The following is a 14,919-nucleotide window of genomic DNA, read 5'->3' on the forward strand; positions in this document are numbered from 1 at the left end:
ATAAATCCAAAGCCTAATCACTCATGTCAATGATCCATATACTTAGAACACTTATCATGTTAAAGGTGCACCCATCGGCGACACAACGACCCTTGGTTGTATTTCATGTTTGGAACTCCACATTAAATGCTTTTATTTATAAGTGAGAAACGACAAGGATATGAGAAAGAAATATGCACGAAGCTTGTGTGGAAGGAAACCATCTTAGTATCAAATGTTCACTTCACACCCTTTTTCCACTTTTTGGGAATAGACTCTTCTTTTTAAGGCATAAAAAGCCTTTTGCGCTTATTTATAGGTCCCTACTAGGTCAAATACATAAGTCTCGCAAAATATCATCCTTAATAAAGGAAAGCTCATGGCTTCTATCATAACAGTTCACCATGGTATCTCTAAATAGTGAATTAAAGTTGCTTTATCGGCTAAAATAATTATTTAATCAATGCGCAACAAAAGATCCACTTCTCTCCTATCAAATGTTGTAAAGTTGCTATGTCAGTGACTAGCTTTATTGATATATCTATTTCGTTGCTTTGCTTTAAACTAGTTCATCCAATGGTAAATTTTGAATTTGTCATTTTGGAAAAAAACTTTGAATAAACCTCCTATGTCACCAACCAGTCAAAATGCCCCAAAGAAGTTAAGCAAGGACAAGCAAAGACAAATCTAATCACCTTAAGAGCAAGTGGTAAAACATTGTAAGCTTTTGATCAAGTGAGACAATTCAATATCTCAAAAGAGCATTTTTTTGATCAGATATTTTCTATTGGAACTTGAAAGAGCATCTTTGTTGTAGAATCTGTAAATTTGACATAATGTAAGTGATTTCTCTTTATCTTCTACCTGTGAATGACATTTTGTTTACTAATTTTTTTATTCAGTGATCTTGTATATGTCACGATTTTTCTCGAATTTATACGTGAATTTATGCCTTACGACGTTTCCTTTGCAACATTTGGTGCAATTGCTAGTTTTAAATCTTGACAAACAAGATATATTGAGAAAAATATCTTGATGCCAATTATAAATTAATATCTATTAGCATTTACTAATCATTTTATTTATATAGCTACACTAATTTATATTATCAATTAAATATAACTCAAATTATTACAAAATTTTGTTATTAAACCTTTTTATCATAATTTGAATTCCACAGAATATTACATTTTACCCTTTCTATATCAAACTTTAACCTTTTAAAAAGCCCACCAAAAATTTCATTTGATTTATTATTATAATATTTTTATATTTTCAAAATTCCCCTTTTTCAACTTATTATCATTATGTTACCTCTTCCACCCATTCTAATACAATCCTCAAAACATTAAACCACAAAATAAATAAACATATTTAACTATTCTAATACGCTCCTCAAATATTAAACCACAAAATAAATAAATAAATTTAATAATTTAGAGATCAATTATTTTTTTAAAGATAAATAAATATATTTAACCATTCTAATGCGCTCCTAAAAAATTAAACCACAAAATAAATAATAATAAATATATTTAATAATTTAGAGATCAATTATTTTTTAAAAGATCTACTCTTTGTTACGGATTTTATTAATCTGATCGCTTATAGATTTTGAAGAAAGTCCGTTTGTCGCAGCGTGTATATGTTTTTGTAATTTTCTAAAACATGGTGATGAGATTAGAATTGAATGAGAGATTTTGAAATTTATGTTATACTTATATAATTTAACATAACAATTGTTGAGATGGCCGAGTTGGTCTAAGGCGCCAGATTAAGGTTCTGGTCCGAAAGGGCGTGGGTTCAAATCCCACTCTCAACAAGAAACTTTTATTCAGCGCGCGTGTTAAAACCCACCCTCAAGAAAGAAAATGATGACCTTTTGCATTGAAGTACCGGAGCGTCGTTCAAATCCCACTCAACAAATTAAAGGGCCATTCAAGTACGGCGTGTGTTCAAATCCCACTCTCAGTTCAATTTTGCTAGTCCCTAAATATTTCCCAAAACCAGCTCTTTGCCATTGCTAAAAGAATGCCTGTGGGTTCAAATCCCGCTCTCAACAATGAAAATAGTGAGTTTTTTCCCAATGTTATCTCTTAGGTTACAATAGGTGCCCAGTTAAGTTTTGGATGCGTCATCTCAGTTAAAATGTTCGGCTCAATTTTTGTCTACCGAAATGGCATAGATTTCAAAGAATTGGAATGTCCTGCGGAGCCTTTTACATCTCACAGAACCAGAAACCCCTATGAGTGCATTTGGCCTAGTGGTCCCGAGTTAAATTTATAATTGCAAGATAGAAAAATGCGTTTATCAGTTCTGTCTATGAGATCAACCTTGAGGGATTTATATGCATGGGCATTTGGTCTAGTGGTATGATTCTCGCTTAGGGTGCGAGAGGTCCCGAGTTCAATTCTCGGAATGCCCCCTGCTATTTTTCGTTTCGTGTAAGTCTGAAATACGCGTTTTGCTATTTTCCGTTGACGTATAAGCCTGAAATATGCTATTTTTCGTTGTCGTATAAGCCTGAAATACGCGTTTTGCTATTTTCCGTTGTATAGGTCTGAAATACGCGTTTTTGTAGTTCTAGCCATTCTTTTAACAAAGAATTCCAATAAATTCTATATCGGGGAGGGGAGAGCTCTCGAATACTTAAAAAATCAAGCTGCGCTGTTATGTTATTCTATATCTGGGATGGGAGAGCTCTCGAATACTTTAAAATCAAGTTGCGCTGTTATGTTAGAGCTTATAGCCTCTGGCGTGCATGCTTTGATTTAAATCAATATCACGGTTATTTTATTTTCAAATTTAGAAGTTTAACATTACGTTATCCTCGAATTTCACAAACCAGGCCTCACAAAAAGAAATGGAATAGGAAAGCATCTATAGTCGTGGATTTTGGAAGAATGGGAAATAATTGCAGCACAATCTTTAGTTATGGTCACTGTATGGGGAAATCAATTTTGGAAGAGTGGGAAGTAATTGCAGCGCAATCTTTAGTCGTGATTACAATTTTGGAAGAGTGGGAAGTAATTGCAGCGCAATCTTTAGTCGTGATTACTGTGTGGGGAAATTAATTTTGGAAGAGTGGGAAATAATTACAGCACAACCGGGCACTTTTTTTTTCATAAGAAAAAAACGTTGATTTTGTTATAAAGATAAAACCAGTGTTTGTGCAGTGCATTATCATGCAATTTGCAGAAATTGGTTCAGCGTGTAAAAATTGTTATATATGTCAAAACTATGAAACAACAATCTTCTTTAGAGTATCAGTCATACTTATAATCTATCTTCTGATATGCATAAACAGTGTCTAAGATTATCTATCCATATACTTTCATAACATATAATTACGCTGTCTAGAAAAATACCAAAAAACAGAAAGGGAATGTTGGTGTGACCAAAAGTGTCACTCAAGGCAGTCCCTCGTCCCATGTAGTGTTGTCTACCATGTATTTGAATTTCATAATTCAATAGGGCTCTCTAGTGCTATTTTTTTACAATTTGTCTGGCTTCAGGTTAGTTTAATTATCTATGAGAGATTTAGAATCGAATTTCATAATTCAGTAGGGCTCTCTAATGCTATCTTATCTATGAGAGATTTAGAATCGAATTTCATAATTCAGTAGGGCTCTCTAATGCTATCTTTTGAGAATTTGTCTAGCTCCAAGTTAGCTTAACTATCTATGAGAGATTTAGAATCGCTATAGATATATAGAAAGACAGTTTAGTTAGTTTAGTTTCTTTTGTTGTGCAAACCAGAATAATCCCCTAAAACGATTGCTTCAACTCTTGAGAGATTTAGAATCACTATAGATATATAGACAGATAGTTTAGTTAGTTTAGTTTCTTTTGCTGTGAAAACCAGAATAATCCCCTAAAACGATTGCTTCAGCTCTTTAGTTTCTTTTGTTGTGCAAACCAGAATAATCCCCTAAAACGATTGCTTCAGCTCTTATGTTGGTACCTGTGCCTCCGTTCCAATGAAAATTATACTGTGTGGTTCTGTCTATCCGAAACACCGCGCCACATACGCATCTTCCCAGCTTGTGACAAATGACAACAGGGCAATCCTGTACTGAAGAAGATGGTAGCGTATGTTCAATGATCTTGAAAGATTGTAATGCCATAGGCAATATTTCCAGAGGTTTCTTCGGTGGACTCTCCATTCCATGGAATCTGTTCAATGATCTTGAAAGGTTGTAATGCCATAGCCAATATTTCCAGAGGTTTCTTCAGTGGACTCTCCATTCCATGGAATCGTAACAAAATTTGACTGTTGAAATTCAACATTAATGATGCTTTTGCAAATTGACAAGATTATCTACTGCTTATCTCTAGAAATCACTGATACTCATAATATTGGAAAATCATGGCACATTGCTTGGGATTTCCACCTGCAGTAATAGAAGAGATGGTGTTCATCTCACCACCAAAAAAGGGTAGGCTGTTTCTTTCTTTCTACCCATTTCTTCACCAATCTAAACTTATCAGTGTCCATCTCAACACCAGAAAGAATAGGCTGCTTCTTTTTTCCTGCCCATTTCCTCACCAATTAAACTTATCAGCATAATTTTCATTCATTGTGACGGTTTTTTCTTAACATTATTCTATGATACTTCATCATCAGAAGCTACAAACTCTCATGACATTTCGTTCACGTTGGTGTTAATGGTTTGGGCAACGTTTTTCACAAATGATTGGGTCATGATGGGGAATTAACAGTAGTTCATCAACATATTCTCTCTCACAGTTTGACTGCATATTTTCAATCAGAGAGCACAGACTCAAACACTTAAATACATAACTTAGAACTTTGAACTTGCATTCATTTGCTGATTGAACATATATTTATACATGATAGAGATCTTTCTGGAGTTCGATGGGGCGGTGGCTTCTTCAGGAAGCTTGCCCATTTTGTCAACGAATTCTAGAAACTCCATTTAAAACATCTGTTGAATTCTAGCCGCTGTAATAATGTGGGTAGTTGGAATTAGTTCCTTCCAACACTCCCCCTTAATTCCAGCCATATAACAAATATATAAGACACTGTTAAACATATTCTTAATTGACGTGCCTGCTGGTCTAAGTCTCAGCTAAACTTACAATATAATCTTGATTTTCTACAACACATAATTTTCTTCTACAAAACTCAAATTTTGTCTTTCCAAGAGGTTTAGTGAATATTTCAGCTACATTCTCATTTGTATTACAGTACATTAGAGAAATTTCTTTTGATTGGATCTTTTCTCTTACAAAATGATATTGTGTGTCTATGTTTTGACCTTGCATGATATACAAGATTGTTCCCCAGTTTGATTGTCACATTTGATCACTGTAGGTTTTTGTTGTCCTTCACCAACATCTTCAAGTATTCTTCTCATCCATATAGCCTCACAAGTGCTACTACACAATGCTTTATATTCTGCTTCAGTTGACGACAAGGAAACTGTTGATTGTTTCTTGTTGCTCCATGATATGGCTCCTGATCCTATGTTGAAGATGTATCCAGTGGTGGATTTCCTGTCATCTGGATTTCCAACCCAATCAGAATCAAAATGCCTCGTCAATTCAACATTACAAGCATTAGTATATTCAATACCAAAATTAATAGTTCCCTTTAAGTATCGAAGGACCCTCTTTGCAGCTATTCAATGGCTTTCATGAGGCTTAGCCATGAATTGACTAAGTATGCTTACTGCATAAGAAATGTTTGGTCTGGTGGTAGTGAGATAATTCAGACTTCCCACTAATTGTCGATACATTGTTCCATTCACCTCTTTTGTTTCATCATCTCTTCTTAATTTGATATTTTGTTCCAATGGAGTACTCAGTGCTTTACATTCATTCATATGAAATCTCTTTAGTACTTCATTTGTATATTTGCTTTGTGTGATTAAGGTTCTTCCATCATTTCTCCATACTTCAAGACCTAGACAATAATGCATCTCACCAAGATCCTTCATCTCGAATTCCTGTGATAACTTCATTTTTATATCTGTGATTAATTTATCAGTGCTTCCCGTTATTATTAGATCATCAACATATATAGAAAGTAATACTATATCCCCATTTTTATCTATCTTGACATACAAATTAGGATCATTTTTACTCCTTTTAAATCCTTGCTGGAAGAAGAATTTGTCGATTTTCTCATACCAATATCTAGGGGCCTGTTTTAGTCCATATAAGGCCTTTTTTAACTTGCATACAAGATGTTTTTGACCCTTCTTTACAAATCCTTCTGGTTGAACAAGATAAATTTCTTCCTTTAAGTCACCATTTAGAAAAGCTGACTTTACATCTAATTGATGTAGCTTCCAATCATATTTAGTTGCCAATGCTATCATTATTCTGATTGTATTCATTTTTGAAACCGGAGCAAAGGTATCTTCATAATCTATACCTTCTTTTTGTGAATAACGTTTTGCAACCAATCTTGCCTTATACTTGTCTATGCTACCATCTGCATTAAATTTTGTCTTGTACAACCATTTTGATCCTATGGGAACTTTATTTTCAGGTAATTCTGTTAATTCCCAAGTTTTATTTTTTATTATAAGTCATACTCTTCTTTCATAGCTTCCATCCATTCTTTATGATTTGTGGCTTGTTCATAATTTAAGGGCTCAAAAACAACGATTACTTGAGACATTAAGGCATAATATTTATACCTGATGGGGGCTTGAATTGGTCGTGTTGACCTTCTTAGAGGTTCATTACTTTGTGGAGTACCTTCTCCTTTTCTTCTCTGTGGAGTGCCTTTATCACTTCTTTGTGGACTTTGATCCCTTGATGTGTCTTTTGGAATGTCCATGTGTTCTAGTTCTTGGGTTGATTCCACAACTTCTTTTTCCTTAAAGTTTTCATAAGAATATTGCCATGTATTATGTTCATCTTCATTTATTTGTTTATCTACATGCTCGTGAAAGATAACATCTCCACTGGCAAAGACCTTGTGAGTGCTTGGATCATACATTTTATATGCTTTTTGATCAGTGCAATATCCAATAAAGATACATTTGATGGCTTTGGCATCTGACTTTCTCCTATCATCTTTAGGAATATGAGCAAAGGCCTTGCATCCAAATATCCTTAAATGATTAACTTTAGGTTTAAAACCATAAAATGCTTCAAATGGTGTTTTGTGCTCAAGATACTTAGTAGGGCTTCTATTTTTAAGATATACAATTGTATTAATGGCTTTAGCCCAAAAACTATTAGAAAGTCCTTTACTTTTTATCATACTTCGAGCACATTCAACTAATGTTCTATTTCTTATTTCAGCTACTCCATTTTGTTGAGGTGTATGTGGCACTGTAAATTGTTGCATAATTCCATTTTGTTTGCAATATTTGATAAAAGCTCCTGAAGTGTATTCACCACCTTTATCTGATCAAAGAATTTTAATGTTCTTTCTTGTTTGCTTTTCAACCATATTCTTGAATTCTTTAAAGTATTCAAACACGTCACTTTTGTTTCTTATAAAGTATACCCAGGTGTATCTAGTGCTATCATCAATAAATATAAGGAAGTAAAATGCTCCACCAAGTGACTTAGTTTGCATTGGACCACATACATCAGTATGCACCAGTTCAAGTATTTCACGTTTTCTTCTATTTTCATGCATAGGAAATTCTTCCCTATGTTGTTTTCCTAGTGCACAACCTTCACATTCAAAGTGTTCACCCTTTATAATTGGAAGACCTTCTACCATCAATTTCCTTTGTAGTAACATTAGGTCATTATGATTTAAGTGCCCATGCCTTTGATGCCAAAGTTCTATGGTTGACATGCTTGTTGATGCCAAAGCTTGATGCCCATTCTTCATTACATCCAACTTATATAAGCCTCCAACTCTCATTCCTTTTGCAACAACCTTGTAGTTGTCCTGCACATATTTTACCAAACAATGTGATTTCACAAATTCAACTTTTAAATGTTGATCTGTGATAGTAGAGACTGATATTAAGTTCTTCTTTAATCCAGGAACATACACCACATTTTGAATTTGTTTTTCTTGTCCATTAGGCATCATAACACTTATATTACCATATCCTTTAATTTCATGTGATCTATTATCTCCTAAATAGATGTGTCCTCCCTTATTAATCTCATGATAAGTATCAAACCAATTTATTTTGCATGACATATGGATTGATGCACCAGAATCTATAAACCAAGCATTATCATCATCAGTTTCTGCTGATAAAGCAACATTGGACACAAACAATTTAAGATTGCTAACATTTTGATTAATTGCTTCATCAACATAATTTCCTGAATGCCTTCTTTGTTTAAATTGATCAGACCTCCTTTTATGCAATTCTTAGCAAAATGACCAGGTTTTCCACAGTAATAACACACATCATCTCTACTGGATTTGGCATTTGTCCTTGGTAAAGGGGTACCTTGAAATGATTTTACCTGTGGCTTTTTGCCTTTATTTTTCTCCCATTGTTTACCAACAATGTAAACTATGAAACGGGAACTATAAACTCAAAATGGGAACTCTGGCCAAAAAACCCCAAAAAAACATCAAAAACAGTGCTCAAAACAAAAAGTGTGTATACTGGAACGATGTTTTTATTTTTTAGGCGTCAATTTTGAACATGTTTTAAAATTGGCAGTGACTACAAAATTTACTATGAAATTTTCGTGCAAAATATAGCTTCAAAATGAAACTGATGACACTGGAACAATGATTTTTTTTTTAGGGTCAATTTTCAGTATTTAAAAAAAATGCTAATAAAACCAAATTTCTATGTGTCAAACAAAGTTGTTTATGCGGGAAAAAACACACTAATGTTTTTGGTAGAATATCATTTTTCTTTCCTACGTATAAATTTAACATGTTTTCAACCATAACATGCTAGATACAAAAAAAAATGAAATTTTTTCAACTATAAAATAAAAAAAACCATGACATTATGAACAAATTACATCACTAAATGCATTCAAAAGTCATTATTTGTATATTGAATAAAACATATTTTATATCTCTAATTTAATATTGCATTGTAGATATTTTAAACAATAAAATTTATCATAACTAAGACACATAATCCAACAACATAAAAATGCCTCATAACTTCTCATTTAACACCATATGGAAAACATTAATTTTATTTGAAGATACGATGCATACATCAGTTATATAAACTGTCTTAAACAACTATTCAAAATCACTCATGTTTTCTGGCACACCATCAGAATTCACATCTTCAGATGAGTGACTGGATGCTGACGAAGATGTTCCATATTCTTCTCTTTCATCAACTAGTGCCCCATCTGAGTCCACATGCATGCCCAACATTTCAGGTCTCAAAATTCTTCTAGATCTACGACTGGTTTCAGGTGACTCCCATGTCAACACTGTTCCTTCTGGTAACAACCTTTTCAGAATCTCTATCGTCTTGAAGCGAAGAGTTCCTCTCTTTGTTAAATTGAAGTCATAAACAAGTATGTCTACATCCTCCAATTTTAATATGTCTGTGCGGCGGCGATTTACATTTGTACCCTTTCTTTTTCTTTTTCCGCCATTTTTTTTGTCAACTACCTTCTCTGGCTTATACACACCATTGAATGGGTGTGTATTTGTGGCATACCAATGTACTTCAACACTTGTAACATCCTCATTTTCTGTAAAGACTTTTATACTTTAGCAACCCAAAATGGATAGCCATTGGGATCTCCATCTGCTAGCACTGCAATCATGCAACCCTCCTTAATATCCTGTACTGAACCCCTATAAAGGTCTTCCATGGCTTCACGTTGTGCACAAGATCTTCTGGAACCAATATACATCTCTCTTTCCTCTGCCTGTGAAGAATTAATAATACCTTGAGATTGTTGCTGTTCAACAATGTTTACTTCCTCATGTTCATTCGACACATTATGTGGCCAAATAAATGGATTTTTCAAAGGTATATGTTCATTTATTGTTGTCGAAATGATATCACTTTGATTATTGAAAAACGACTCCCACCAAACAGAATCAGCAATGTCAAAGTACTCATATGTATATCTAATACATTTTTTAATTTCTTCCAGGCAATCAGAATAATTTATAGCCCTGTTCTGTCTACGTGCATTCTGAACTTCACCAACTGATTGTAATAACAATATTTTTGATGCAAATATTGGATGATCTGGAATGAACTTCAAAAATTTCAATCCTGATGACGGTGCCCATTCTGTAGTAGTTGAATACTTCTTGCCCCATATTAGTGTGTTCCCATCAATTTTTTTGATACGAAATTGATGTTGGAAGCTAATGTCATTAAGTTGTTCAATGCATCTCCCCTCACCATATGATCCCAGAATAAACCTTCGCATGTCAATAGTTTCTTCCAACACATCAAAAGTAGGCTCTGGCATGTATGATTTCTTAATACATTCAATTAGTGATGGCAAGCTACCAACTTCCTTCCTCCTCAATGTGACTGAAAAACGGCTGAACATCTGATCAATATGGTCATGAGTGTGCCCAACAAGAAGGAAACCAACCTTTACCTTCTGAAAAATTCCCAATTCAACAAGCATGTTTAGATATCCAAAAACAACCTGATTTTTGTTTTCACGGCAAGTGTTGTCCAATTGTAGATACAAAACTTCAGGAAGATTACCAGACCAATGAGAAATCACATCATGAATTATAGTTATGGTCAGATTTGCATCATTGTGAATATTTGGAGCTGTGAAGTACACCCTTGGCAACATTTTCCCATTGAAGACCATACAACCGACCAAGTGAAATTGAATAAAGTTTTCCTCCTGTAAATTTTTGGGTGTGCGAACAAAATGTGGTAAAAGTGTTTTCTTCTGGTCCATACCATCAATTATCAAACCCAAATATTTATTCGGATTATCATAGCACTTTTTTCGATGCTTGTACAACTTCTTCCTTTCGTTTGTTTGTTGTTCGCGATGCTCCTGAAGTTGTTTGACAATTAAATCTACACAACATAAAAGAGATTCATTAAGAAATATGTTTTCATAGTTGATGACTATACAATTTTAAAAGTTAAAGTTATAAACGCTTACCTCTTTCTGAGCCTTCACTTTTGTCCCTTTTTGATTTAAGAGAAGCACATGTACTGCAAATCCCCATCCTTGTCTTCTTAGGAATACGGACATTGTTGAATTCTTTCTTCCATACCTTCACAAAATATTGATATGTAATAAACTGGCCATGTCCCTTAACACCTTCTGCATATTCTTTGTATAAGTTGTAGATTTCTCGTCTTGAAAAATTATCTGGAATATGTATTGTCTCTCCATTTGGCATACACTCTCCATGCTTTGAAAAGAAATCTTTCATCCATGACATTGCAATATTTGATAATGGACCAAAGTGTTTTTTATGACGTACTTCTGAATAAAATGTGGGATCCTTTTCCAAATTTTCTTGAATTCTCGAGAGACGAAAATTCCCAATCGAATGAAACATTTTGAAACCTTTTCTACAGATAAAAAAAGTCCCAATATGATAATCATAACCTGACAATGTAGATTGCATGCACCCAACTAAATATGAATTTTGCATGCTTTTATTCATTGACAAATATCTCTTCCTGCTTTCTAATGCAAATTTGAAATCCATATGTTTCAAGCAATCTTTTTGGCAACATTCACTTGAAATGAGAGCACTGATAGAACTTCTTCTCGTCAGATATTCTGCTCTACCCCTTGTATAACTAGAACAACTTGCATTGATACGAAAAGGCCTGCTCCTACTCCTTGATACAATGTTTCTTGGCAACATCTCCATCATTTGATCATCATTTATATAAGGATTTTCATCATCATTAAGAGGAATGTTATCCACACTATGATCATCCTTGCTTTTCAAATATTGACTTGGAGGATATTCTTCATCTTCTGCTTCTTCAGTGCTACTGTCGTAGTCCTTAGAATTCGGACTGAATGGAAAATCTGACTCGATGTTTAATGGATATTCTTCCTCATATGCATTGCCAGTGCTACTCTCATAGTCCATAGAATTAGGACTACGTTGAAAATGTGACTTACTTATTGAAGATGCTACATCCCGTCCTTTGTCACTGCTACCTTTATACTCATTAGAATTAGGACTAAGTGCATCATCCTGTCCTTCATCACTGCTGCTCTCATAGTCCGCAGAATTAGGACTAAGAGGACACAGTGACACTCTATTATTTTGAAATTCATCATCACGCTCTTCATAACTATTGCTCTCATAGTCCGCAGAATTAGGACTAAGTGGACACTGTGGTACTCCAATATTTTGAATTTCATCATCCCACTCTTCATCACTGCTGCTCTCATAGTCCTTAGAATTTGGACTAACTGGACACCGTGACACTCCATGCTTTTAAAATCAACATCATGCTTTTCATCACTACTGCTCTCATAGTCCTTAGAATTAGGACTAAGTGGACACTTTGACACTCCATACTTTTGAAAATCAACATCATGCTTTTCATCACTGCTGCTCTCATAGTCTTCAGAATTAGGACTAAGTGGACACCGTGACACTCCATTCTTTTGAAATTTGCCATCATGCGCTTCAAAACTGCTGCTCTCATAGTCCTCAGAATTAGGACTAAGTGGACACCGTGACACTCCCTTCTTTTGAACTTCACCATTATGCTTTTCAAAACTGCTGCTCTCATAGTCCTCGGAATTAGGACTAAGTGGACACCGTGACACTCCCTTCTTTTGAACTTCACCATTATGCTCTTCAAAACTGCTGCTCTCATAGTCCTCGGAATTAGGACTAAGTGGACACCGTGACACTCCCTTCTTTTGAACTTCACCATTATGCTCTTCAAAACTGCTGCTCTCATAGTCCTCGGCATTAGGACTAAGTGGACACCGTGACCCTCCATTCTTTTGAACTTCACCATCATGCTCTTCAAAACTGCTGCTCTCATAGTCCTCAGAATTAGGACTAAGTGGACATCGTGACACTCTGTTCTTTTGAAGTTCACCATCATGCTCTTCATCACTACGGCTTTCATAGTCCTTAGAAGTAGGACCAAGTGGAATATGTGACTCTTTATTTATTTGAAATTCTCCATCCCCTCTTTCATCAATGCTGCTCTCATAGTCCTTAGAATCAGGACTAAGTGGAAGAAGTGACTTTCTATTCATAGTGGAAGAATTCCCGCTATGTTCATCAATATGAATAGAGTTGTTACGCGATATAGAAGTTGATGGTGTATAAATCGAAACTTCACTATCAGAACAATCCATCCCTTTCAAATAGAAGATGTTGAATGATACAAATGGAGAGTCTCCTAAAGATATTATATAGCTTAAAGAATGGAATTTTCCCTCCAAAAATTTTCCCTCCAAAAAATTTCGCGAAAATATTTCCCTCCAAAAAGTTTCGCGAAAATATTTCCCTCCAAAAAATCTGTTAAATTTATTTACCTTTATTACTTTGTTCTACAATTTATTGGAAAATGTAAACTAATTTTTTTTATGAAATCATAATTAAAATTGTACACTACAACTTCTACAATTATTATAATAGTTAAACCATATAATATTCGCTTTCCAATACTACAATATTCACTTTAAAATATTTTAAAACAAATTATCCCACATTCAACATGTTGTAAAACAAATCAATAATATTCACTTTATAATATTGTAAAACAAATTATCCCATATTAATTGTACAGTAAAACATCCTTGTAACTTCACTTACATATTAAAATTTCATTATCACTACTACTAACATCACATCCAGGTTTTCTGAAAATCGTTGAAAGAGGTCGTGAATTTGTGGAGCAGCTAAATCGCTATCAACAACATAATAAACGAAGAATTCTCGTAATTAAAAGGTAAGTTAAATTTTTTTCTTGAAAACTTTCATATTAAATTAGTTTCATGAAAAATCGTGAGCATGGTGGGCCCGGTCAACCTCATTTTCTTAACACCAGTGGGTGCTCCACACCCCCCCTCGCCCGCCCGCCGGCCCCTCCAGGCACCTTAACAGCGCCCCCCCTCACCCGCCTGCCCGGCCCCTTCGGGCACCCTGACAACCCCCCCTCACCCGCCTGCCCGGCCCGGGCCCCCTCACCCGCCCGACCCACACACACCGTCCCCCCTCACCCGCCTGCCCGGCTCGGCCCGGGCGCCCTAACCCCCCAGCCCCACCCCTCCGGTCGAACCACCCACGCCCCCCTCACCCGCTCGCCCGGCCCAGGCGCCCTCACCCGCCCGCCCAACCCCTCCCGGCGCCCTCACCCGGGCACCTCACCCCTTTGGATGGGCCACCCACCCCCGGGCGCCCTCACCCGCACGCCCCACCCACCCCCGGGTGCCCTGACCCGACCGCCCGCACGGCACGGGCGCCCTGACCCGCCCTCCCCAAACGCCCACGGGTGCCCTGACCCACCCGCCCCGACCCGCCCGCCCGTTTGGCCCACCCGCCCACGGGCGCCCTCACCCGCCCGCCCGCCACACCCGCCCGCCCCACCTGCGGGCGCCCTCACCCGCCCGCCCGCCCGCCCCACCCACCCGCGGGCGCCCTCACCCGCCCGCCCGACCCACACCCGGGCGCCCTCAACCGCCCGCCCGACCCACCCCCGGGCGCCCTCACCCGCCCACCCGCCCGCCCGCCCGACGCCCGCCTGCCTCACCCCCCCTACGCCCTCGGCCTCACCCGCGCTCCGCCCGCCCGCCTCACCCGCCCTCCGCCCTTGGCCTCACCCGCCCTCCGCCCGCCCGCCCCTCGTGCAGGCGCCACCCGAGCCGCCCGTGCCCTCGCCCGGCTTGCAGGGCGAGCCTACCTGTCGGGCGGGGGCGCGGGCGGCCCGGGTGGCGCCTGCACGAGGGAGGGCCGGGCCGCCCGCGCCCTCGCCCGGCAGGCAGGGTCACCGCCCTCGTGCAGGTGCCACCCGGGCCGCCCGTGCCCTCGCCCGGCAGGCAGGGTCGCCCTGCCTGCCG

At 37.5% G+C, this 14,919-nt stretch overlaps 2 non-coding genes across 2 annotated transcripts; both read left to right on the forward strand.

Moving 5' to 3' along the window:
- The first annotated feature begins 1,720 nt into the window (after window positions 1-1,720).
- On the forward strand, window positions 1,721-1,801 carry TRNAL-AAG (transfer RNA leucine (anticodon AAG)). Its single transcript has one exon. It is a non-coding gene; the product is annotated as a tRNA-Leu (tRNA).
- Window positions 1,802-2,332: 531 nt separating this feature from the next.
- TRNAP-AGG (transfer RNA proline (anticodon AGG)) lies at window positions 2,333-2,404 on the forward strand. The gene has a single exon. It is a non-coding gene; the product is annotated as a tRNA-Pro (tRNA).
- The last annotated feature ends 12,515 nt before the right edge of the window (window positions 2,405-14,919 follow it).

Source organism: Pinus tabuliformis, chromosome Q (genome assembly GCF_031772625.1).
Source record: "Pinus tabuliformis cultivar Carrire ecotype Pingquan chromosome Q, CPIR1, whole genome shotgun sequence".
NCBI classification, from domain to species: Eukaryota; Viridiplantae; Streptophyta; class Pinopsida; order Pinales; family Pinaceae; genus Pinus; species Pinus tabuliformis.